This window comes from Miscanthus floridulus, chromosome 3 (genome assembly GCF_019320115.1).
Source record: "Miscanthus floridulus cultivar M001 chromosome 3, ASM1932011v1, whole genome shotgun sequence".
Taxonomy (NCBI): domain Eukaryota; kingdom Viridiplantae; phylum Streptophyta; class Magnoliopsida; order Poales; family Poaceae; genus Miscanthus; species Miscanthus floridulus.
In genome coordinates this window covers 19,403,516-19,430,204 of record NC_089582.1, presented here as the reverse complement: position 1 = coordinate 19,430,204, position 26,689 = coordinate 19,403,516, and the positions used below count along the sequence as shown (strand labels likewise).

The following is a 26,689-nucleotide window of genomic DNA, read 5'->3' as shown; positions in this document are numbered from 1 at the left end:
AGTACGACACTGCAAAGTACTATAACATAGTTACCACATCAGCACTAGAATGTAAATGAAACACCATAAAACAAAGCTTAAATAGATGCATCATCGCCAAGTCCATCGTCTCCTACAACACAACTACCACCACTATAACCACCAAGGATCTCAGAGAACTCGGCCATCTTCGGTGCCGTGATTTGTGCTCTCACTAGCAAGACATAATTATTCTAGTCAATAACCACTAATGTGTTCACATCATAGAGCATAATCTTCTGCTCTTGTTCGCAAATCAATCGTTTCTCCTCAGCAGATATTTTGCGCTCATGAATTGTCTTGGTCTCTTGCCACCTCAAATCCTTCATCTTCCTTTCCTCTTTCTTCTCATTGAGCAACTCTTGAATGGCATTCTTGTATGAACCTTCATCTCCTCCCTTATTCTTGAGTTGTCATGTGGCAGAACCATCCAAATTATATGGCCCACATGTGCTTGTCATTGTCCTAAAAACCTCTGACTGCTGCACATGAGAGCCAGATAACTCCAGGTAGTCTGTCAGGTGTCTTCAGGGAACCCCTGAATCATCCACATTTTACAACTCATATAGGATCAACATGGAGTTACCACAACATTACAACATTTGATACAAAAATAACTTATATCGGAGTACGGAAGACTTACTGTATTAGATTACAAAACATGTTCAAGTAAAAACTTAACTTAAGTTCTAAAAGATGAATAGGACTATGGAATCAACTTAGGTGAAGCATCTAAGGTAGGAGGGACAGCCAGATCATGTCGAGCCCACCGACATGAGCCCGATTAGCAGCTCAAGTCAGATCCTACAACAGGGGTTAACAAACCCTGAGTACTTGAGGGTACTCAACAAGTCTTACCCGACCAAAGAAAAGACTCCAAGGGCATGCTAGGCTTTAAGGAAAGATTGAAGCAAGAAGTAACTTTTTGCAGAAAAGCTTACTATGAGTGGATCCTTACTTTTAATGTTTTAGCTGGGTATTAAGTCATTAGTAGTATCCTAGTCTGCACCTAATCTAAATCAATCACTTCATTAACCATCTCATCTCATTTCATCTCTTATCAACAAGTAACCATGATTCCATTGATTTAACTACGATGATGGTGCGAGGATCAAGTCTCCTGTTACCATAGAGCAAACGACGATTCAAATCGATTAGGGCTAGCAGGGGTTTCCCAACCACACAACATGTGTAGGTCCTAGACCTACATATATCAACCTTCACCTGGATCCTCTAAAACATGAACCGGTCCGTACTACCCAAGAATACAGTACTCCACCGCCCTACGTCATCCGTGATGTTTCCGTAGGGTGGGTACACACTACTCTTGCCATCTCCCACTCCCAGTGAGTGGTTAGCTTTTCTCATAATGGAATAGCAAAGATATTAGGCTTATCGGAGTATGTGGCTAGTACTACAAAAATCTTGATCTAAGGGCCAAACGACCAACGGTCCTTAATCGACACAGGCGGAGCACTACATCGATTCATTTCACGATGCAAGCCACCGACCCAGTCTCAATTTAACATTAACATATTCATGGTATTCTCATGACCCATAAATAGAGCTGAGAAGAACCAAGGTAAAACCTACTTCCCACGAATGATGAAACCATCATTCGACATCTATCGAAGTCTAAGCATTACTAAGCAGAAGTGGAAACGACCTACACATACTAGCAGGGTATAACTAGGAATACCTGATTATCAAGGTAATCATGCAGCATAGTATTCAACCAACTCCTAATTACTTAATGCACAACTCACAAGACTTAAGGTGTAATAAAGATTTGTAAATACTAAAAGAGGGTTTATGCACCAGGGCTTGCCTGCATTGCAGAGAAGGTTAGATTCCACGGAAAGGCCACTTAAGTTAAGACTGGGCACCAACACCACGGGTGGATGAATCTTCTCCGGAACTTGATCGACACGAATCTTCACTCTCGTACACTTGTACACGTAATAAATGATGCTTTGCTTAACATGATGGAATACATGACATGATGCATGATGAGAGACATTCAAGTGCATAACAGAACTTAAATTAACCTAAGAAAGTTGAGTGCAACTTTCCTTCACCAAAGAACTAGGGTTATTATTATAAAAGCATTTCAGTTATTTAACTAACAAGTTAATTAGTTGTTATCATGAAAGCAACATTTATTATATTATACTAATCAAGAAATACAAGGTATTTAACTAACATTGCATCAAGTTCAATCACTGAGGGCAGCAAGGATCATTACATGACCTAACCACATGCATTTACTAATTAGTTATTTGAGTAAACTATTTTATTTATTAACTAGCAAGTTAATCATGAGTACAACAAGGAAGTAAAAGAGTTGCCAAGGAACAGAAGGGGTTTGGTATTCCAAGGTCTTCAATCAAAGTATAAAATACACCCAATGCCATTTAAGTATTTATATAAATCATTTTTGTATTTATTAATCAAGATAAAGCATTTAAACACACTTAAATTAATTAACCAAGTTATAATTGTCAAAACAGTGCCGAACTTTTGTGAAGGCAATAATAAACATATTAAGCATACACAAAAAGTTTCATGATTTTAGGATTATTATTTTAGCCTATAAAAATCATGTAAGGTCCATTTTATAATTAAAAGAGGTAATTTTTAAGCATAGCAAAACTACTGATTATGATCCAATTCATATTTTTCCATGGTAGAGAATATCATAGCAAGCTTACAGAACAAATTTCATAATTTTAGCATGCTTCTAGAATTAGTCATGAAATTCACAATTTTCAGCTGAAAACACAAAAAGAAAAAGAAAAAAAACTGTAGCGCACTATTCATCTGAGTCACAGTTTCTGCAGAAAACCGCCTGGAACAGCTTCTATCGTTGCGCGAGGTCCCTGGTCGCGATTTGAACAGAGGAGGCGCACGGCGAGGCTTGGTTCCGGCCGGTTGAGGCTCATCGGCTGCGAGGTAGAGGTGAAGGGGAATCTCCATGCCTGACCGCACCTGTGGAAGGAAGAATCGTGGCCGGAGATGGTCGGTGAAGGTCTGGCCACGTGCGCCGGCGGTCCTGCAACGGCGGACACCGCGGCAGGCTGTGCTCCGGCGAAACTTGAGCACGATTGACCAACACAGCGAGCTGATGAGAATCAAAGCATCATAAGGAAGCGAGATCATCAAACGGAAGAGCAGGAGGTGCACTGGAGGAGCCTGGTCACGGTGGAGGCGCTCATGGCGGCCATGGCAGACCGCCGCGACGGCAACGGCGCGCGCGGCAGATTTCGGCAGCGAGGAGCGGCGCGAGCGGGTCAAGGAGATGCTAGAGGGCGAGGCAAAACTGTAGGTATGAGATACTGGGCGGAGGCGGAGCAGCCATGGCGAATTTCGCCGGCGGACCGAGGAGCTCGGCGACGAGCAGAGAAGAGAAAGGGAGAGCTGGCCGGCGGCTCAGGTGTTTAACGGTGAGGGCGAAGCTTCTGGGTGCGCCATCTCCTGCTCGAGCGAGCCACGCAGGCAGCTGCGTGTCCCAGGCGCGAGAAGCGGCGCGAAGGGGCAGCGGGCGGCCACCGACGGCAAAGCAGAGGAGCAGACTGCTGCTGGCGTGCACTGTTCATCGACTGACAGTCCATCTTCTTCCCTCCTTTTCTCTTGATTCCAAGCAGAAACTCAATCAACTCCTTTACTAGAACTTGATCAACTCAACGATATCTTCAATTTTCCTTTAAGGATTGACACCAAAACCTTGACGGTTTTGAAGATTTTGAATTTTGAAGATAGGAATTTGAAACTGAAAATTGAGATTCAGTTAAGGCTTTTAAAAACAGTTTTGATTAGCAAACTTTGGTTGATTAATTAGTGGTTAAACATCTATTAAACATATCAACTAATTACACATTAACATAGCTAAAGCATAGTACCAACCAATGAAACAAAATTTGCCCAATTTTTGTCTATGAAAATTCATTTGAAATTTCTCCCAAAATTGACTTAACACTGATTTCCAGGACTTAAAAATGCTGCTGAGGGAAAAACAACATTAAATTCAGTTTTTGAAACTCAACTTCAACATGTTTGACTTAGAAACATCATCAAACTTTCATTCCACATGAAAGCACACACTTTATACTACAAAGTTTGTTTTAGCAAAATTTTAATTGTTTAAGCAAATTCACATATATAAATTCACAAAGAACCTTAATTGAGATTATTATTAACATTGATAACATTTCATGTAACGTATAAAACACTACATAGGCAACATATATATGCTATAAATGAAACATGGAATGCATTTATGCCACAATGCTTATGCATGATGATGATCATGATCAAGGTTTTGATTGCTTTTTAACATCTAGGATGTTACATGTCCTCTTCACACTTCCTTCCAATGGGTCTTTCTCCTTCTGATAGTTGAGATGAATCAGGAGTTTGTGGCCTCCCCATAACTTTTTCTGGTTCGACTTCATCAACAAGGATTGGATTGGATGGTGTGGCATTGCTAGACTTTTGCTTCTTACCATTGCTAGTCTTCTTCTCCTCCTTTGGATTAATTGACTGGAATTTGGGTGAGTTCCTCACTTTGAGCCAGCAATGAAGAAAAGGAAAATCTGTTCTTCTTTCCACTTGAATAAACGAGTTATGTTTCCAATAACTGCATTCATTATGAATCAATGGGTAAACAAGTATGCACATACACAAACATATTACAATTGAATTGAGCAAAGTACAATACACTTACATGCTCTTGGAATGGGACTCCACTCGGGTGCCTTCGCTCCATAGCCTCAGACATTGCTTGAAACTTTTGACACTCTATTTGATTTGTGCCCCATCTAAGCTCAATTGTACCAATAATATGCCTTGCTCGGCTGCTTATTGCCAACAATTGGATCATAGCTAACATTCTCCTAGGTAGCTAGGGGTGGAAACGGTCGAAAACGATATTACAATATAGAAAACAGAAACAGCCTGTACGGGATTTTTCTACATTTCAGTAATTAATTAGTACAAAAAATGGCTGAAAATGGCTGTGAAAACAATTCAAAATGACAAATTTTTATTTTTGGCTAAATTAAAAAATGGTAGGAAATGATACCATAATATAGAAAATGAAAACGGTTGGTACGGGATATATCCCGTCCGTTCATTTCCATCCCTACTCCCAAGACTCGCAAAAGTTGAAGAACTTCTGGCGTATAATTGGTACTTCTTTTTGTGGGCTTCAATTGAGTGGAACCAATAAGTGTAGACATAATCATATCGATATTAGTGTCTTCCAACATCAAATCATGTATGTGCCTTCGTAATCCATTGGAAACTAATTCAAAAGGTCACAACAAACTAATTCACACACCAGTTTGCATTCAAACAAGATATGAAGGGGGGAGGAGGAGGCGTGGCGTTACCAATCAATCGAGGATGGTGCTCGGGGCGGTGCCAGCGGGGATGGTGCTCGAGGCGACACCGGTCGAAGGAGGGCCTGTGCTCGGGCCGATACCGGTCAGAGGCCGTGGGGGGCACCGGTTATCGCAAGGGGGCGGCACCAGTCTAGACGAGGGGGTAGCGTCGGTTGGAGGAGGGGCCGTGCTTAGGCAGACTCCGGTGGTCGAGGGTTGTCAGGCTTCGGCTGAGGAAGGCGAGAGGCAGTTGGAGAAGACGGATGAGACGAGGCGAGCATCGGTGGTCGCACAGGTGGGGGACGCGCATCGGCAACCTTGCTTGGGGTGGCGGTAGCAGTGGAAGGAGGGGGGCGGCTAGGGGTGGCCGGATCCGTCCATGGCCGACGTCGCGCCAACGACGATGGTGTAAGGGCCCAGCAGCAACCTTGCTTGGGGTGGTGGCGGGGAAGAGCCATGAGCGGGCTTGGTTGGGCGACCTTGGGAGTATAAAACAGACGAACAGATTTTTAGGTGCCCAACAAAAGCAGCGACTCCAGAAGGTTGCCTATTGGAGCTGTATTTTTCCTCTGCTTCTCAGAAGTAGAGTAGCGGCCTTGTTTATAGAAGAACGCCCTGTGAGTTGCTGCGGGACTACTGATTTAGAATGAAATTTAATTATTTATATAATTCTTAGAAAGAGATTAATTATTATAAACTAATATGTTAGTAGATAGTGTGGTACGCTGATGTGAACAACTAAATGTACGTTAGTGGATGATGTGTCTCGCTCATAATTGTTTTTGCTTGTTTTTTTTTTGTGAAAGATGTAAATTGTTACAACAGAGATGACATGGTTTCTAACGGAACGTCTAGAGGATCCATGTGTTTGCATGGGGTTCCTGAAACAAGTGAAAGACGACAGGTATTAAGTTTAGAAATGCATCTGTTTTTAGATACTCCACTTAACATTAAAAAAAACACATTCCCCTCCTAATTTCAACTTGTTTGTGTTTGCAGCTAACCTATTTCAAGGTTCAGGCCTTCAATGGAGTGATGTACAATTTATGTACCCAAAAGGAGAAAACACATTTGTACAAGCTTTGGGCATGGTAAATTCCTTGCTAGCCTTACTTTGTACAACATCTTATTTTTTTATCTAATTTCTTGAATAATGAAGCATATATTTGAGATACCTTCTAAATTATGCATTTTATTCGTTGCTTCTATAAAATATTGGTATGTTGGCCTAATACACAGCCTGTTTGGCTAAGGCTGAAACGATTGTATACGATTATGGATTATTACTGCTGGCTGATTTGGTGTGAGAGAAAAATATTGTTCTGACTTAAAATTTATGATCGTTTACGACCAAACGAACAGGCTGACACATTGTTTAGGCGCTTAAATAATGGCGTGGAGATCCACCACACAGTTCGGCCACTGACCATTCCTATTTTAGGGTGAAAAGCTGCAATTGGATGAATGTCGTCCTCTTCTCTTGCTGAACAGTCTTTCCTTCTTGATCACCCTCCAAGCCATCTTGACTCCCCCCATTGCTAGATTCCTGTTCCTTATCGTTCTTCCCATGTCCGTCAAATTTATCAGTTCTCTTCTTACCATACTTGTCTTCCTTGTCCCAGACATCTTTCTCTCTAATTCATGTGCCAAGTGGTATAATAGTATAATACCTACCACATTTCAGAGGGCCAGCAAGTAAGCTTGCCATCAACAGTAAATGAGCCAAATAATTAGCTAATACACACGATTTTCTCTCTAACTTGGCTGCACTAAAAAGAAGCTGTTGTGCTGCTGCAGCGACTGCATGCTTTATTTCTCACAAAAACACTGTAGGAATAGCTACAAGTGGCTTCAGCTGCTGCTTTTTTCATAGCAGAAAACCGTGGGCACTGATCGGTAGCAGCTGCTGGCTGTTGCTGCACACACGCAGTATTGAGCCGTGTTTATATTTGGTTATGCTCTATGCATATAATTTCCATGTACAGTGTGATGAATTAGAAATCATAAGGAAATTTTCAGCTGAATTAGTAATTACTTTCAGCTAACAAGTTTATTATGTGCTATAGTTTACACTTCATGTTATTTTTCCAGGGGCCCGAATGGGTGGCATCTGGGGGAACAGATGGCACGTTACCATTTGGAAAGTTGTGTATGACATCAAGCGACCGGGGATCGAGAGAAATCCAAATCTTGAAATCTATTGCTATGAACCTAAGTATCAAAGTGGATGATTCTGTAAACATGGACGACGATGCCGATGAACTTGAATTACTGTTAACAGCGAAGGCGGAGTTGGGGGCATTAAAGTTGAAGCAAAACCATTTGCAGAAGATGTTTGAAGAAGGTAATGATGGCGGGACAACTGGACTGAAATCTTTGAGAAGATGGCTAAAGATTTGCACAGTGCTAAAGTGAATGATGAAATAAACACTACAATGGCGAGGATTGCCCAACTTCCCTCCATGCATGGGATTATTACTGTCAATTAATGTAATTGCTTGTTGATATTACTTCTTAGTGATTACCAGTACCGATATGTGTCCTTTGATGAAAACTGTGTAAATATGCAGATAAATATAAGTTAGTCACTGAATTTTAAAGTGGCGTGCAATGCTAGTGATGCTGAATGCAACTGGGCTGGACCGTTTCTGTTTCAAAAAAAAAAAGGCAGTGTTCGTGTGTTGGCCTTTCTTACTTATGTTTATTGTATGAATAATGGATACTGTGAGAATTAGTTACCCACACTGTAGCTTTTTTTTTTTGAAACAGTACCTTTGTTTTGGAACTACTAATAAGAAATGGTTTGGCCATTACCTACAAAAGAAAAACTTTAACAGCAGTAAATACTTTAACAGCGACTCAATACTTTAACAGCAGTGAGTCGTTGGCCTTACGTACAAACCAGGTACCAATTCCAATGTTCAGACGATTCATATTCTCGCAATACTTGTTTACAGGCCTAAGGCTAAGGCTTCCTGTTGTGCAGAAACCATCTCCTAGAAAAATTTGTATAGGCTTGATAAGCTGGAATGATTCCTAGGTCCATTCCAAGATAACTGAACGAGACCTAAAAGTGAACTTTCCCCACCTTACACATTTAATTTAACAAAAACGATCTAAGATTCTGCTAAAAAAACATCTTAGATTGACTACTCTCAACCAAGCACTGCTCCAATAAAATACACTCTAGTCTCTAGCTGTAGCTGTTGTACAAGTACGTAGCAGCAGCTCTCCACAAGGAATACATATACTGTCTAAACTAGAGAGCTGGTTTTCTGCTCTAACAAATTTATACATTAATCACCAAACGTTCATAAATCATGAGTTCAAGAAACCAGGCAGAGCATCAAGTATCAACCCATGCAAAGATTCATGTACACAAATGTCAGTCAGGCATTAGCATGTATTCTATCTTACCCTTTATTTCTAGCGAACTAGACAGAATACAGAAACACAGAAAATGAGGGACACAAATTCAGGTCATGTTCTCAGCCAGGAATGCACATCTGCTTTATTAACACCTTACAAGGAATTCCTGAGGTGTGAGGCTAGAATCGATCAATAGACACGTGCTTTTGGCGGGAATGACTCTACTTCATCGTCCAATGTGTTCATGTGCACCGGCCTGTATGCCAATCGAACCTTCTCGTTTTCCCAGTATCTGTGTACAGGTAACATCAGTGAATCAGGATAACTGCTACTGAAAGGGCAGTATATTTCAGATCATGCATTTCTGCCACCAAAGATACAAATTATTGAATTTACGTGCCAAGTTTTTCATGCATGCCATTAGTTACTAGTCGCTCACTAGGACTCCTACATTTTCAATTTGCTCAAACCATTGTTTTTGAGGCATCGCCTAGACGTCGCCTAGGCGACATGGCGTGCCCAGGGTGCTGGGCGTCGGGGTCGCCACAACATGCGTGCGTATGGCGTCCGCCATATGAGATTAGGCGTCGAAAGGCGTTGGGCGAACGCCTAGAGGCCTGTGGTGGACGCCGGAGCAGCAAGTCGAGAGGAAGGCGGAATCGGGTGGGGAATCGAGCGGACGCGATGAAAACTGGCGGGAATCGACCGAGCGCGATGAAAGCTGGGCGGGAAATTAACCGCGTCGCGTCCGCGCTAGAAGGAAAAGGGCGGGAATCAACCGCATATATGCTTTTGCGCGGAAAATCTCCTGCTGAGGGGCTTTTACCGCGGGTGCGGGCCGCTGCAGCTTCACGGAGAGAGGAGAGGAAAAGAGGCGGCGGCGGTGGCGGCCCTGCTGCTTGGCGGCGGAGGCAGAGGCGGAGGCTTGCCGCTCCTTGCTCGAGTCCACCGACCGCGCGCACCTCCCGCGAGTCCACCCCTGCATCTCCGCCTGGCTGCTCGAGTCCACCAGGGGTCCGTCCGCAGCGCACCTGCAGCTCCTGCTCGTCCGCACCTGCTCACCCAGCTCCGTCGACCATCCGCCCGTCCGCCTCGTATGCTCCCTGCCTACTCTCTGGTCTCCTCTACAGCCCTGCTTCCCTCCTCTTCCTCTGCTTCCCTCCTCTTCCTCTGTTTCTTTCCCTCTTCCTCTGTTTCTTTCCCTGTCTCTCGTGCTTTGTTATATAAGAGGTGACCGGAAGTGATCGAGTTCTTTGTTTTTACAGCTGATAGCACAATGGCAAGTCCATCTTCCATCATCAGCAATTATGATCCCAGGACTGATTTAGCTCGGAAGGGAAACTCTACAGATCCAGGATGTAAGTATGGGTACTAGCCAAACCTTCAAGACAAAGATGTGGTGCCTCACTTACCGGAGGGATAAAAAGGATGAAGAAACATCTGGCGGGTGGCTTTGGAGATACAAGGAAGTGCATGAAAACTACCACTGCAATTAGAGTGGAGATGGAAAACTGCTTGAATAATCATCCCTAGATACTGACTAGAGATTTCAGATCTACAGTTATGCTACTTATATTTGTTTTGCCCTAGCAGCACATTAGAGACTAATTTGTTGCTATTGAGTGATGAGAGATTTCAGATTTGCTATTTTGCTACTTTACGTTGTGCACTAGCACTCTGGTAGCATTATTTGTTATGGTATTACATGCCAAGACTTGGCAATATTAAGGTATGATTTGCTTCTGAATTTTAGTAGCATTATATATTAAGATAATCATATGGCGTCGCCGGCGTCCGCCATAAACGCCTAGGCGTTGTGAAGGGGGTAGGGCGCCACGCGTCGCCACAGCACCTCAAAAACCATGGCTCAAACACAAATTACACAATCTATGGTTTGTCTAGTGTCTACAGATTGGCTTCTATGATACTGACAAGGCATGTCAAACAGTGCAACAAACTAACAGCAGAAAATTATTAATATTATTATTTCTGGTAGCTTAGTGAACAGAAGATAATTACCCCAGTGAGTGCTTCATCCACTTCTCGTCATCTCTTGTCTGCAAGCAAGTAGGAAAATTACTGTCAATATAACATAGAAGCATGACATCAAAATATAGTTAAAAGAGTAGCTTCAAACCGTGAAATCTTCACGAGCATGAGCTCCTCTGCTTTCCTTCCGAGCCTCTGCCGAATACATAGTTATGCATGCGTTTATCAAAAGATTTTCCAGCTCCAGGGTCTCTATCAGGTCAGAGTTCCTGTTAAAACAAATAACAAAATTACAAAGGAAGAAAAATGGATCATAAACGCAACAGTGAAAATCAAATGAATTTGACGCTTCGTCATGAGGAAGAACAGACCAAATGAGACTCCGATCACTGAGCTTCACATCATGGAAACTTTCCCATGTTTTGCTAATCAGTTCACAACCTAATAGACAGAAGGTCAGTGAGAACACATGGTGAATAAATTTCCCAAAAAGCACTCCTAGCAGTGTTTATTTATCTATACTATTTTTTCATCATGCTTCCTTCAAGTGCTCGTAATAGTAGTAAAAGGAACTACACAGAGCATGAGCAATACCTTCTTCAAGTGTTTCTTGTGTACGGAACACAGCAGCATTATTTTGCATAACACGCTGCATGTTGAGACGGATCTTGGAAGTTGGCAATGACCCATTCGCATTCCTCAGCTTGTCCAACCAGGCTATGGTCTTTTCTCCAGCATCTTTTTCCAGAGGTTTCTGCTTCTCACCTATAACAGAGTCAGAGTGCAACATGGATATTAGGAGCATAGGAAGAGCAAAAGGAAACAAACAAGCCAAGTAAAGATAAGGAACCTGCCTGGTTTAGAAATATCTGCTACCCTGTTTGCACAAGCTCTGCCAAAAACAACTATGTCAAGAAGCGAATTTGCCCCTAGCCTATTTGCACCATGGACAGATGCACAGGCTGCTTCACCAGCAGCCATTAGACCAGGAACAACAGCATCTGGATTATCACCCTTGATATCCACTACCTATTATGCAGAATAGCAGAATACATTTCTATTATAATACCAGCAGGTTTTGACCCATACTAATCATGTCCACTACATGCTCAATACAAACCTCCCCATGGTAGTTTGTTGGGATACCACCCATATTGTAGTGCACAGTAGGCAAAACTGGAATGGGCTCCTTGGTGACATCAACACCAGCAAAAATAGCAGCAGTTTCAGAAATACCAGGTAGCCTTTCCTTGAGAACCTCAGGCGGCAGATGGTTCAGATGCAAATAAATGTGATCCTTCAATGGCCCTGTAGTAATCAGATCAAAAGATAAGTTCCAAGTCCAAGCAGAGGAAGAAAAAAAATCAGGCACCTAACACAAATCTAGTTCTGTAGCACATACCTACACCACGTCCTTCCCTAATTTCCATTGTCATTGATCTTGAAACAACATCACGAGATGCAAGATCTTTTGCAGTAGGAGCATATCGTTCCATGAACCGTTCACCTTCACTATTTCTAAGGATGCCACCTTCACCACGGGAACCTGGTGACACAATGAGAACAGGACACACAAATTCTCAGTAAAAGAAAACCTTCACTATCAAGGGACTAATTGTTCACAAACAAATGAATTGCCTAAGCTAAGCACAAGAAGGAAGGGTTGAATATATAGAACCTTCAGTAATCAAGGCATCCAGCACCATAAATGCCTGTAGGATGGAATTGTATAAACTCAAGATCCTGAAATTGCATGTATCAGGTAAAGCATGATCAGGACAGGAACATGGACCAATAACTAGTAATGAAACCCTGGATGAAAAGACTGGCCTGAAGAGGTAAACCAGCACGTGCCACCATGGCATTGCCATCTCCAGTACAAGTGTGTGCTGAGGTTGCTGAGAAATATGTCCCTGCCATAACCCTGTGTTCATAAAGCAAAAGAGAATTCATCACCAGAGTTGATGCAAACAAAAACAAATCAGTACTTCAAAATTGGAAGACTCCTTACTCCTGTGGCTAGAATTGTATTAGAAGCACGGAAACGGTGAAGAGTTCCATCCTCCATGTTTAAGGCAATGATTCCCTGACACTTTCCTGGAATATTGTTGCTAGTTAATTAATATATCAATTATAACCATACTTGAAAGTTGCAATGAGCTTCCTATATCATCCAATCAAAACAGCAGCAGGAAAAATACAGGGACATGAATTGCATTGTGAACAAAGGTGCAATTACATAGGAGTAACCAAGTACTGCCAACTACTGGCTTTCAACAACCACAAAAGAAAACAATTATAAGCAAACCAAGGTTCATGAAAAAGCATAGTGATTGAAACAGGCCAACATAGCAATAATGGGGTAAGGAGCACATATGCTGGTAAATTTAAAATAAAACAACTAACAGGACCTTCAAGACATGCTCCTCTGATTGACCTTATAGATCTTGCAGTGCAAAATATCTTACCTTCATTGTCCATGAGAAGGTCCAATGCAAAGTATTCCACAAAAAATTGAGTATTGTGCTTCATCGCTTGACCATATAGTGTGTGTAGCATAGCATGTCCTGTTCTGTCAGCAGCACAGGCACAACGGTAGGCTTGTCCACCTGATGATAATACACAGTTAGAGCAAGCAGAAATGCAGAATACAAAAGGTAAAAGGGTGCTTTTCAAAACAAGTTACAGACAACGACCTTTGCCAAAATCTAAGCTCTGTCCTCCAAAGGCACGTTGGTATATCTTTCCCTCTTCAGTTCTAGAAAATGGTAATCCATAGTTCTCAAGTTCTATAACAGCTTTTGGTGCTTCTCTGCACATATACTGAATAGAATCCTGGTCACCTGGAAACGGATGAGAATGTCAAATAAAAAACGAATGTCAAAACATAGGACAATTCGATAGTTGCTTGAAGATTTTCCATGTTCTTACTAAAGGGCGTACCCAGTGCAGAGAGCTCCCGCTCTGTGCGGGGTCTGGGGAAGGGTGTCAGTGGCAAGCCTTACCCTCGCCTGTGCAATGCGAGGAGACCGCGACTCGAACCCGGGACCTTCCGGTCACAGGCGGTAAGACTCTACCAGCTTGCACCAGGCCCGCCCTTCTTTCCCTGTTCTTACTAAGGAAAATATATTATGAACCAAAGATGTCAGTTCCTTTCCACTAAAACATAAAAATAGATGAGGGGTAAAATCATGATGAAGTAGCTCACCGAGCCAATCGCTTCCCTTAACAGTGTCATACATATGCCACCTCCAATCATCTTCACTCATGTTTCCAAGCGCAGCATTTATGCCTCCCTGCATAACATGTTCTTGTAAGTTAGAGCACAACTGAAGCTCATAAATTGGCAGTGCATGGTACTAGAGGAAAATATACCATGCACCGATGCTGAAAAACTTTTGTGCAACCTTAGGCCAACTTAAAAATAAAATAAAATGTTGTTGCGGGTTGACCAATGTGAAGTAGGGTTATACAAAGTCTGAAACAAAGAAAAGTCCTAACTAGAAATAACTGGCACAACAATGGAGTACAAGAGTAACTCGATGGCAAACCATACATACATTAGTCACGTGTAAACAATATGTGGAAAATTGGAACTAATTTTGATTTAAATATATATCAGCTTTGTGCATCATATTTTACGCTCGTAACTGAATGCCAATTGTAAACCCCAACACCAGACTTCCTCCTTAAGGAAATACTGGATTAAAAGCAGATGGCACATTCCTCCTTGAAACAAAATAGATGCACACTACTACTCAAGCTAGCAGTTCAGCACCAGTTAACTACATCTGACAAGCTCAAGGCCTTAAGCATTCAATTAGAACATCACTACAAAGAAATCATGGCAGACCCAGTGCCAGAGGCTCCCACACGAGTGGGGTCTGGGGAAGGGATAAACCGAGACAAGCCTTTCCCCCGCAAAATCTGCGGAGAGGCTGCTTCGAACCCACGACCTGGTGACTCAGTGAGACAGCTCTCACCATTGCACCAGGCCTGCCCTTCCAAAGAAATCATGGCACTGAACAAACAAATGAGAAGCACAATCAAATGGTAGTTGCATCAGTCTCATTCCAAATTGAGCCCAACAAAAAAATATTTGTCAACAAACATGTCCACAGAAAACAATTGTCACCTAATTACAGGCAACTCTGATCTTCTAGGATAGGGAATACAAACAGAGCAAACTGTGCCATGATTAAAAGCTAAAACTTCCATGCATTCTTAGACCTACATTGATAACACAACGGTTCCTGCCCCTGCATGCCAACTACATTTATACAAAGAATGGCAGCAACGAAACTTGAAAGTACAAACAGCAGGCAAAATGATTCAGGTGGCAGACTATACAAACTTCCATATTCTAATCAGATATCATATAGGGAAACAGCTTTGTTTATTCCACACAAAACTGAAAACTCTATGCATAACGTTTTGACCATAACTGACAGCGAGTTCCGAAGGCCAACATCCTCCTTCCTCTTCCAGGATGTGTATGATTAAGAGCAGATGGCCCATGTCTCTGTTCTACTAGTTGCAACAGCATGTATGCAATCAAGGTAGCAGCTGAGATTCAGACAACTAAAATCATTCAATTAGCATACTACCCTAAAATCAGTCCACTGACCAAATGAGGACCCTAACAAAATAGTGATTACTTGAAGCAGACAATAGCTATCAACAGACCATGCCAACGGAAAACAATATCTATTTCATTACCTGCACTTCTTATTTGTTGCACAAAACAATATTCCATTTTTCACTGAACCAGCAGCCATAGTAGGAAAGTTATGCTGCAGGGCGTAGCCTCACCTGTGCCGCGACGGTGTGGGAGCGCGTGGGGAAGAGCTTGGTGACGCAGGCGGTGTTGAAGCCGTGCTCGGAGAGACCGATCGCCGCCCGTAGCCCCGCGCCCCCGGCCCCCACCACCACCGCGTCGTAGATGTGATCCACCACCGTGTAGGACGACTGCAGACGGGCAAACCCCATGAACGAATGGAGTCAATCCTCGCATTTTCGGAACTAAACAATTCCCATCGCATCACACTACAGACCAAATTACTCCGAAAATAGGCAAGTTTCCCATCCAAATAAATCCGTCTGAACAACGGCAAATCGCCGATTCCACGATCAACGATCAACGAACACAAAAAAAGGGACAAAATTTCCGAAAAAGTAAACCGGATCGATCGAGCGGAGTGAGGTAGATCAGGAGTACCGATGCCGTGGAGAAGAGCCTGGAGGCGGAGGCTTTGGCCCTGGAGAGGCCCCGCGAGACGCAGCTGCGCCACATCGCGCCCCGGATCTCGCGGCGGCGGCGCACGCGTGGGGAGAACCGGAGGGGGTTTGGCGGCGTTGCGGGGAGGACGTGGGTGGAGAGGAGAGCGGCGGTGGAGAAGACGACGGCGGGGGAGGTCGTTTTGTTTATTCTCGGGAAGCAGGGCTTTTGATGGGACCATTTTGCCCTTATAGGATTTATAAAGATTCTCTATAGTTGCGCCATGGCTATTTTTCTTTTGTTGATTTCTTCCTTTCTTCTGCGATTTTGTTTGCATTAGTTTAATTCTTATGATTATGAAAATTTTGAACTGTGTTTATTTTATTTCCTAAAAATAGATGGTACGCCTTATAGTCCATCAAAGTAATGCATGTTTTCATATAGAAAAGTCAAATTTTTAAGTTTTGGACTTTTATGTGCACATTTTTGTAGAGAACATCTTCAAACCAATCACTTTGGAAATGGTGTTTACATTATGTTGAATTTTTAAAAGTTTCTAATAAGTCATATAATACAATATAGAAGAAAAATAAGAGCATGAAAAAATATATATACTTATTATATTGATTGATGTCGCTTGGAGGAATTTTGGAAGAATCCAGAAAAATTTGTGAAAGGAAAACACTGTTCTGGATGAAAAAAAGAAGCAGATCAAGCCAGATTTAAGGGCACGCGAACGGGGCTGCAGTGAGTAGCTATTGTGCTACATTTGGTTGGTCATACAAGCCACGTCTCGCAGTACCCAAAACTTGGGTTTGCATTTTAGATTTGTTCCGAAATGATTTATCCCGTTATTAGTGTAAACAATTCACGATCATTTGTCTTCAGGGAAAAGGTAAAGAGACTAGAATATTTATTTTGGCATCATACATACTGTACATACGTACGTACCCACACAGCAAATCAAAACAACCGTCGCATGACTTAGCATGGAAATTCTACCGGAGAAATCGTTTATTGACAAATGGGTCGGATCAGATTAGTAGCAAATTCTCATGATGGTATAAAGAGGAGAAACCATGGATTTTTCTTGTGCAAATAATCATGGGCAAATGATGAAGTGTCTATCTTTTTCCAAAATATAAGGTTGCATGCATTGCAAGTGGTCAAGGTGAGGTCGACCAACTGAGCTGTTCACCAGACTCCGCCCCACCTCCCCTTTTCGTCTCCGGCGTCCCCATCGACGGTAAGGAGAGGTGGGCCGGCTCCCAACTCTACTGTTATATTAGTTAGTGTTTTGTATTTTTGCAAGATTATTGGTGATCAATTTGTCTGAGCATCTTCTCTAATATTCTAAAACCGTACTCTTGATACCAATACCATTCTATTAATGGTGAATTATTGATGAGCTGCTAGAGATGCTCTTAGAGTGTCTGAGTGGGTGTCTTCCTCGTTCATGGCTGCTGTCTGGAGCTCCTGGCTAGAGTTGCTTGTGTCGTCGTCGGCTATAGTCATCATCAACCTCTTCGTTCTCAACTTCGGTCATGTTCGGCATGACTTATTGCTGCTGCGGCTGATTTTTAGAACTAATTTGTTGTGAGAGAAAAACATTATTTCATAACTAAAAAGTAAGACCGATTCTAACTGATAAGCTCTGACGAACAGGGAATCAATAAAAGCAGGGGTGGGTGTTCATCCGTCGCTGCCACCGTCAGTCGAATAGGCGTTGCGCCCGTTGCCGACGCCTCGTTTTCGTTTTCCTCAACGCTGAGCAGTTGCTTGTTGCCTCAGCCTCGCTCGTCCCTGCTGTCGCGGGATGTCGGCGGTCGTCGCTCATAGGGTCGTCGTCTACGTTGCTACAAGCTTCTGTAGACGCACCTCCAACTCCAACTGATGTACTATTGTACGAGGACAAAAAAAAAGCGGTGGTGGAAGCTTCTCTTTCATGGCCGTCGTCTCGGGTTCATGTGCCCTCGTTTGCGCTTCGAATCTCTTCAACCTACTGAGATTGTCTCCAATAAGGAGATCTAAAGTCAAAATAGGTAGTAACAGACCTAAAATCAGTCTCCAACAGAGTACCTATATGAGAGATCTATTTTGGGTTGCCTGAGAGGCACAACCCAAATATGGGTATCCTCTCTCCTGAAAACACATTTGCAGAAAGAATTCTGTTTTGGGTCTTGTTGTTGGAGAAGATGACGAATAGGTATTGAACATTTTGCCTGTAGCGCTACCCAAATGACGAATGGGTCTTGTATTTTGGTTGTTGTCGGGCTGCCGATGCACTCATCTAGATATGCCTCCTGGTTCTGGCCGCTGCCGAGGGCAGGGGCTGCTCCGCGCGATGCTGTTGTCTCGTGGGACGGTGTTGTGTTGCTTGTTCCCTGCTCGTCGTTGCAGGCGACTCCGGTTGAGCCGTCGATCGGCGCCTCTGTCTAGCAGGGTATTTGGCTGCAATGGGCCCCACTATGATGTACACGCGTTGGCTCATGACCTTATGTTCTGCATGGGGACCTTAGGGTGGCATGCGTCCTCGGTGCTCGAAGCACACGGCCACTTGAACTTCATCAGGTTCACAAGTGTGTAGCATAGGCATAGCATTATACTTTTCGATGATCTGATCCGACATTGCTACATGCAAAACCGATATCTTGAGTCCCGTGAAGCCTATAACATATCAACGGCTTAAGACCTTACATCTTCGAACACACAGACCTATCAAAAAGTCTTTGGGTGTGCTAACTGTACTATCAGAGTGCACAATGAGAATCCCGATGTTTTTGTCGTGATCTCTGCTCTCTTAAGGCCTAGCGCCCCCGACGAAGACATCCCCTGTATCTGCTAAAGCCCTGATGCGGATCTCCTTTTACTAGTTTGCTCCGGACTTATGCTGTGGAGCTCCCTTGCATGAGTCTTCTTTGGACTGTATCTTTTGTACCAAACATGGTACCAAGTTTGTATCTTGGGCCTTGTTTAGATTGAGGTTAGGAATCAGTATTTGGCACTGTAGCACTTTCGTTTGTATTTGACAATTATTGTCCAATCATGATCTAACTAGGCTCAAAAGATTGGTCTCATAATTTACAATCAAACTGTGTAATTAGTTATTTTTTTATCTACATTTAATACTTCATGTATGTGTCCAAAGATTTGATGTGATGGAGAGAGAGTGAAAAAACTTGCAATCTAAACAAGGCCTTGGGAAAGGTTTTCCCAGCAAGTTGTAATTGTCATAATGCATAGTGGTCTTTATCAAAAACAAATCATGGGCAAATAATGGTAACAATCAGCTTGACCGATCGAAAAGGGGTGGATGGTAAATGCGTAATCATGCTTGCATTAATTGACGGTGGGTGGCTTGCCTGGTTCGTTCCTTGTCGTGAGGGAACTCTTCTTTTTGCTCTTTTGATGAGTGGAGAGTGCCATGTCCACGAATGTGGCTTCACAGAGGGATACGCGGCACAAACATCCCCCAAGCACGCAAAACGCAAGGCAACTGCTACGGCGTAGCATCAGTCGTTACTGTTTGCCTCACGGCCACAGCATGCACCTAGCGTACGTGTCCCACCTTTTCCCCACCCCTGGAGACATATCTCTCACGCGAGAAAGGCGAAGGCACCGAGGCCTCAAAATTACGGGGGCGTGCAGATAAGGGATCTCGATTCTCGATGGATACTCGTAAAAAAGAATTCCGATGGATAAGGATAAGAAAGCTGAAGGAAAAGAAAAAAGAAAATAGACGAAGAAAACAAAAGAAAAAGAAAAAAATAAATCAGGATATCATAGACATTTCAGCTTTTTATCTACTTTGAGAGCTATTTTTGTTAGATATTTAGATAAATTTACTACTAATTAATCCAGAAAATAATAACATGTTTGTGACATCAGAGAGGTACATGTGTGATCAGCATCATACCAATCATGGATACAAACATAGAAAATAGAAAGATGGTTGCTGCAGTAGCATACCCAGCGGCACTAGAGCCATTTCTGGCTGTCGACACAACGTTTGTTGATGTAGTCGTCCTGCTCATCACAGTGCATAAAAATAGCAGTGCCGATCACCACCCGAGACCGACCCATCGGGAAGTAGTACGAAGAAGAAGTCATAGCCGTCGGGAAGAAAGATCGAGTAATCACGTGGAAGACGCTCCCCAAAAAGCCTGATTGTCGGCGTGGTTTCAGAGGCCTGCTCTCCCTGTTCCTGTGTGCACAAGAACCGGGACGGGAAAGCTCAAGCAGCACGATAGCAGCGAGGTGGTGTTCTTGGTTGTGTCTTCTCTCTCCTGAAACAAGAGAAGTAGTACCCCTTTTATGCCGAGGAAGGCCAAGATTAAGAGCCAGGCACATGAAGAGGTTGTTCCATCATGACATTGTCTGTTACCATTAACTTACCAAACTGACAAATTATTTGTCTATTACTAGTAACGGAAACAACTAAAACATCATGACCCACTAAAATATAATAGTCATCATGATCCACTAACACATAATGGTTATCATGCACTTAACACTCATTAAACTATCAGCTACATTGCTTAAAGGACCCAACAAAGTACACCTATTTGATCTTGGAATTTTCTTTGATTTAATTGTCGAATAAAAATTAGACAAACCTAATTAAATCCAATAATCCCCACCAAATTCCAAGGCATAGAAAATGCTCTCAGTTCTACTGACGTTTGATATACTAGTTTTTCGATGGAGACCGTTAACTTGAACATCCACATAGTACAGAGGTTACATTTCTTCAGAACTGAACAATGGACTATGTCTTGAATTGATAGTTTTGTACGAAATAAGCTTCACAAAGTTCTTTTACAGATATTAGGTTGGCAAAAACATCACCTAGCATACAAGTCAAACTCATTGGCCTTTCATGAGTATCTAGAGACCACCCAAATCTCATAGTCTGTGACTAGCAGTCGAACCCATACATGTGTGTTCATTCTCAGGCTTGGCAAAAAAAATCACCAAAAACCGCATACCGAAGCGAACTAAGCCGAATCGGACCGACATATCGGTTTTTTCGGTTTTCGATTTTGGCTTTGGATTTTTGCTGCTGGAAGTTTGGTGCACGGCTCGACGTTCGCTTCTATGACCAAATGCAACCAAAATACATCGATTTCAAGATTGCCCATTTTCACTCCCATGCCATGCCCCCACACTCCCCACCAGCCCACCCCCACGGTCCCACCATCCTTGCAGCCCACGCCCGCCTTAGTCCTCACCTTGACCCCAACAGCTCCTGCCCTCATGGCCTCACCTAACCCCAGTGTGCGCTAGTGTGGCGGCGACGCATGTGCGGGCGACGGTGAGCAGGCGTTGGCGGTGGTGCGAGCGCGAGCATGCACGGTGGCAGCCCGACACCGCGAGCAGGCTGCAATGTGAGGCGACGGCGCGAACTGCAAGCACGGGGAGCGGCGGTCGGCGGCGCATGGCTTAGGGAGCCAACGTGCGAGGTGCCTCAGGTGCCAGCGGCGCAGTGCAGGGAGCAGGTGCTGCGAGCAGAGAAGGGAGGACGTCGAACGACATTGTTTTCCATTTTTTTACTTTTTATACAGTACACTTCGGTTGGTTAGGTTTTAACCAAAAAATAAAATTAATTAACCAAAACCAAACCCTGGTGGTTTCTAGTTGAGGAACATACCGATCGGTTCTTCATTGTTGAAAACCGAAACATCCAACTGAACATTCGTTCTAAACCAAATGCCCAATCCGAGTTCCTTCTAAGATGTTTTGTAGGACAATATCATTGTTGTAAACAAGCCACTCAGATCATATTAAGGTAACTTCAAACATGCCATATAGCATAGGAGAGACATGCATCTCAAACGATATGGACCTTTGATATAAAGAGCCTCTCCATCACTGTCAACCAACTAGCTTGTTTCATCATCCTACTTCACAGGATCTCTGATCACAAAGAATATATTACCACTACGGAATGACTTCATGTGGGTCTCAAGCTCATCTCCCTCGATGCACCTTCTATCACATTATGTGATAGACCTTTGTGAATTGATCTCCTAGATTCTTAGATGTGTGAACATAGTCTAAAGTTATCACTCCGAAGTTTCTCAATTTTCTAACAGATTTTAACCGTCTCTTCACATGCCTAGATGACTTCATGCTATCGTTAGAACTGTTCACCTTAGCAATTACATGTTGATTATCACAGTTCATGAAAATTTTAACCGTGTTTATTTCCTCAATCAAAATGGATATTCCTTAGTCCATCAAAGTAAGGCATGTTTTGATATACAAAAGTCAAATTTTATAAGTTTTTTACTTTTATTTGCACATTTATGTAGAAAAATTCATCAAACCATTCGCACTAAAAAAAGTGTTAAGATTATGTGATTTTTTAACGATCGATAAAAATTTCATATAATATTACAATATAGAAGAAAAATTAAAGAGTTTTTTGCATGAAAAAAATGTAGTTATATTGATGGACGTAGGGAGTAGCTATTGTGCTACATTTGATTGGCCATCAAGCCACGTCTCCGCATACCCGAAACTTGGGTTTGCATTCTAGATTAGTTCTCAAATGATTTACCCCGTTAGTACCCCCTTTTGCTTTGGTCCTAGTAAGAGGGGTTCTTGTATTGACCACTCTTTTTTCTTATAATACAAAGATACGCAACTTTTCTGCGTGTTCGACAAAAAAACTATTCCATTTGTGTAAAGCAATTCACGGTCATTTTTATGACAGAACCGCCCAATTTATACAAGATCAAGTACAGTTGTTCCCGTTTAGCACGTTGACGCGCACATACTTTCACTTATATAAAACCGGTAGTCCGCCGAGTGTCACGAAGGACCTCGGTAAATCAACATCACAACCAAGATCGTATGATTAAGCAAATACACATCACATATATAACGTCCCGCCTCTCCGAGGCCGGGCCCGCTTACATCTGACAGCTTCTCTAGGATATAGACTGCCCTCACAGACCAACACAGGTCTTTTCTGCGCACTTTGTCCTCACTCGTGTGCACCCGGGAAGAACTTCCCGGTCGGTCACCCATCGCTCCAGGCCAAGCACGCTTAACCTCAGAGTTATTTGCAGATGAGCTTCCGGAAAAGAAGTTGCAACTTATTGGTATGAGTATCCTATTAATCCTGTTAAGCCCTGGGCCAGGATGTTACATCCTCACCCCCTTAAGAGATCGACGTCCTCGTCGATCAATCCCAAGCCAGGAGCGTCCTCTCTTGGCCACGTCCGTGTGTCCAGAGCCAACGCATGTGCCATGCTGTGTGACCACGACGGATCCACACCAGCCATGCGCACCATGCCTGCGCAACTGTGACACACGCGTCCATGAAACCGCGAGAGTCGGCTCTGATACCATTCTATAACGTCCCGCCTCTCCGAGGCCGGGCCCGCTTACATCTGACAGCTTCTCTAGGATATAGACTGCCCTCACAGACCAACACAGGTCTTTTCTGCGCACTTTGTCCTCACTCGTGTGCACCCGGGAAGAACTTCCCGGTCGGTCACCCATCGCTCCAGGCCAAGCACGCTTAACCTCAGAGTTATTTGCAGATGAGCTTCCGGAAAAGAAGTTGCAACTTATTGGTATGAGTATCCTATTAATCCTGTTAAGCCCTGGGCCAGGATGTTACAACATACGCAGAGTTACAGCGAAAATAATATTACAAATGGGTTCACAAATAATAGTACAAGTTTGGGTTTCAAAACCGATTAGTGAAAACAACATAGCTTTCAAATAATTACATTAATATAAGTTCCAAATACATTGCTAGCATAAGTGACATCATCAGATAAAAGCATATAGATGAGAAATAAATATAGATTTACCGAGCCTACCGGCGGTTATCCACCATCTTCAGTAGGCAAGAACTTCACTTGTAACATGGTGGGATAAACCCCTGAGTACTCGAATGTACTCAACTAGACTTACCCATCATAAACCAGAAATAAAGTGATACCAAAGAGTATGCAAGACTTTATAGGTGGAGCTAGCTTGACAACATTTTGCATAAAAACCAAGAGTTGAGCTATACATTTTTACAATTCAGTAACCAAGTTAATTATAACTATTCATCTTTAGATTAGCAACTAACCTGTGTCAAACATGCGGAATATCATTTAGTAACAGGTTTCGAGCAGCGCCGCACTCACAGGGAGTTCACTCTGCCAGGTGGTCAATCTCACCTTTGGACTTACGCCAATAGCTCCCCGCACATCCTTACTACCGCCAGAGTGCGCACTTTCACTTTCTGACCCTCCGGACTGAGTTGAGCTACTCGGCTTCACGGTCGGAACGAGTTATCCGACCAACTAAGTGATAGGCATGCGTTCAACATGACATGAGGACGTACAGCGAATCGGTCCTTAAACGACACAGACGGGGATAGATCCACACCCAAGACCTCCATGTCTTGTTACTTCTCTATCGACATCCCGCCCGGTCTCCATTTATTATTAACACATGGTTATTTCCACGATAGCAAATATAGTCAACCGTGCTTTGGTATCCACATATATCTCGCAGGTGACAGGAAATCACCGGACTTCTACCGGTCTAAGCATCGCTAAGCATACATTCGATCCTAGACCTACATAGGGTTCAAGGTATATTTCTGGACAAGATAGTTCTATACATCAAGTAGTTCCAATCAACTCTTATAACCTAATGCATCAAACATAAAGAACTCAAGTGATATTTATAAAAACGTAGGAGGCTTAGAATGCTCCGGGACTTACCTGGGATCCAACACTAGGTTAGTGTTTGTTAGACGACACTTGCTTGGCAAGTATCTCCCATCCTAGCACTTGTCGGCTCCAACATCATGTCCTTCACGTGGTTCATCTAGCGTACCTAGATGAGATGCAAGATGCAAGTGCATGAATATGAAGAATGGTAATATGAGATGCATCACATAATAGCATTCAAGGCAAACATAAGATCATGCAAGACATAGGGACCTAGAGTTATTTAACTAAACATCACACAACCTATTATAGAGGGATAGCAATCATATTAAGCATGGAAGACAAGTGAACTTAAGTTCAGATATTGCACACATGCATCGATCAAGAACTAGCCAACATGTTTAGCCAAAACAAGAGCAAGCTAAAACAATCACCTAGCACATGTCTAGAAATCTAGGCAGCATCACAGTAGTCACTTATTTTATCCATAACTGAAGATATAGATATCAAAAGAAGGTGATCCTAGACTTTATGGAAAGCTAATGAAATTGCCTACAACATTGTTATTATCATCAAAAGCTTATTCCAAAGCTAACTAGATCAAACATGCCAATGTTTCAGATCTGCACAGAACTAGAACAGAAAAGTAGTAGTAGTTTCAAAACGGCATAACTGAAGTTACAAACATCAAACAAGCATAAACCTTAACTTTCTAGAAAGCTTATTAAATTATCTAAAACATGTTTATTATAATCATAAGGTGATTCCACTATTAACAAGATCAATCAAGCACAATTGAGCACCTCTGTCTAGACTTGGACAGATTCTGACATGCAATTTCACAAGCTTATAACTGAAGATTTAGACCACCAAAAGGAGTGATCTTTAAAAATTTGGAAAGCTCATAAAAATCACTACACTTATTCTATTATCTCCGAGACATGATTCAAAGCTTAATTGGTTCAAACAACACAATCATTCATATCTGTACAGAGAGCATGCAAAACCTGACAGGGAAATTATAAAACCAATAGCTCCTAAATTATCAGGCCTATGGTCATGAAAATTTAACAATATATTATGAAGTTACCTACAACTTTGGTATTCATCAGAACCACAGGAAACATCATTTACACCATGAAAATAATTGCACAAGTAAAACTGCACCTGCAGCCCAAACAGTAGTGGTACATAAAACTGATAGAACTTCAGAGAAGCATAACTGGAGTTCTAGACCTCCAACAAACATGAATCATAACATTTTAAAAATATTATAGTGTTACCTACAACTTTTTTATTATCATCTTAAGATGATTCTATAGATAACAAGGCCAATTAACCCAATGAATGCATCTCTGTCTAAAACATGGACAGAAACTGACATGCCACTTTAAACAGTTATAACTGGAGTTCTACATGTCTAATAAATGTGGTTCTGGACTTTTTAGAAAGCTTAGAAAATTATAAACAACTTTGTTATAAACATCTAAAGCTAATTCCACTAGTAAGAAGGCCCCACAGTACCAACAAGGCAACCCTATCTGGGTTTGCGCAGAAACAACCACAGAAATTTAAGCAACAATAACTAAGAATCTACTTAACAAAAAATTCTGCTATTTAGCTTTTTGGAAAGCTTAAGAAAATTACTACAACTCATGTATTGTCATAAAGTCATGATTCATAACTTAACTGAGCCAATTAATTCAAACATGCAGACCTATTCAGAATAGGAGCAAAGCAACACAGGGCATTTGTTATTTTTTTATACCACTCAGCTACGAATGCAGCCATGTCGGCATCTGTCGATGGCTTCCTAGCTCCATTGTCATGGCCACCCTAGGAGCAAGGAAGAGCAGCTGAGATTGGTATATAGACTACTAAAAGATTGATAATGTAGATACAACCAAGCAGCCTTCAAAATTAACACATACCATGGAATTCCTTTCCACATGATGAAGAGGAAAGAGAAGAATACTAGTCATTACATGTAAGATGCGGAAAGAAAGGAATGCATGAGTTTGTGAGCG

The 26,689-nt window shown here is 42.5% G+C and overlaps 1 long non-coding RNA gene and 1 pseudogene across 2 annotated transcripts; both read right to left on the bottom strand.

Moving 5' to 3' along the window:
• Positions 1-1,851: 1,851 nt before the first annotated feature.
• LOC136545137 (uncharacterized) lies at positions 1,852-5,909 on the bottom strand. 2 transcript variants are annotated; one of them, XR_010780927.1, is made up of 4 exons: positions 5,409-5,909; positions 4,742-5,320; positions 4,521-4,654; positions 1,852-1,967 (listed from the first exon to the last, which is right to left on the bottom strand). It is a non-coding gene; the product is annotated as an uncharacterized lncRNA (long non-coding RNA). The 2 variants fall into 2 exon arrangements; XR_010780926.1 differs by lacking the exon at positions 1,852-1,967 and having other exon boundaries at positions 1,984-4,654.
• A 2,815-nt stretch (positions 5,910-8,724) lies between these two features.
• Positions 8,725-16,194, bottom strand: LOC136541434 (succinate dehydrogenase [ubiquinone] flavoprotein subunit, mitochondrial-like; annotated as a pseudogene).
• Positions 16,195-26,689: the final 10,495 nt, after the last annotated feature.